Raw genomic sequence first — 768 nt, 5'->3', positions numbered from 1 at the left:
CTCACTTGGGAGAACCTCCTCACAGCAGAGCTGCCTTCTCACTTGGTGACATTGACAAGTTATTCAACTCCACCCAGCCTCGCCTTTCTCATCTGTAGGTAGGGATGGGATTCCCACTGGTAGGGGCTTTTCTGAAGGCCAAGGAGAAGGGGTAGCCCCAGGTAGCCTGACACCTGCTGTGTTTGCAGGAAAAGCTAGTTTTTCTGTATTGTTTAATTGTACTTTTCCTCCTTTATCTTCACAGAACATCTGACTCTAAACCTTCTCCCAGATTTTATATTACAGCAAACAGTCCATCTCATCTATTCTAGAAACTTAAAGTTACACAATATCAATTCATTAGATATTCCCACTGTGCAGGGAAAGTCAGGTCTACCCACATTCTACCACTCTCCCAAAAATAACTTCAACATTAGTTTCACTGATGGTAAAGACCAGGAAATTTAGTGCAAGAGTCATTTTGGCCAGTCCAAGGTTCTAGCCAGATGAAGGAGCAAGAAGAGACCTTCATGGTCCTCTCCCAGCTGTGTCTATGCTGCTCACACCTACTCTGTCCCACAAGGAACTGCTTAAGTCATGTCTTAAATCAAGGACTTTGCTCCCGAAAATTGCTTTGCTAATGTGAGGTCAAGGGACATCCAACCCTCCACCTGTATATGATCGATGTACCAACAGCTTTAGTCAGTCAGTGTAACATCAACCACAGTCAGTGTGCCAACAGCCTCAGTCAGTGTACCAACAACCTCAGTCAGTCAGTGCTCCAACAGC

Source organism: Psammomys obesus, unplaced genomic scaffold, assembly GCF_907164565.1.
Source record: "Psammomys obesus unplaced genomic scaffold, mPsaObe1.curated_primary_1811, whole genome shotgun sequence".
NCBI classification, from domain to species: domain Eukaryota; kingdom Metazoa; phylum Chordata; class Mammalia; order Rodentia; family Muridae; genus Psammomys; species Psammomys obesus.
This window is presented reverse-complemented; position numbering follows the sequence as displayed.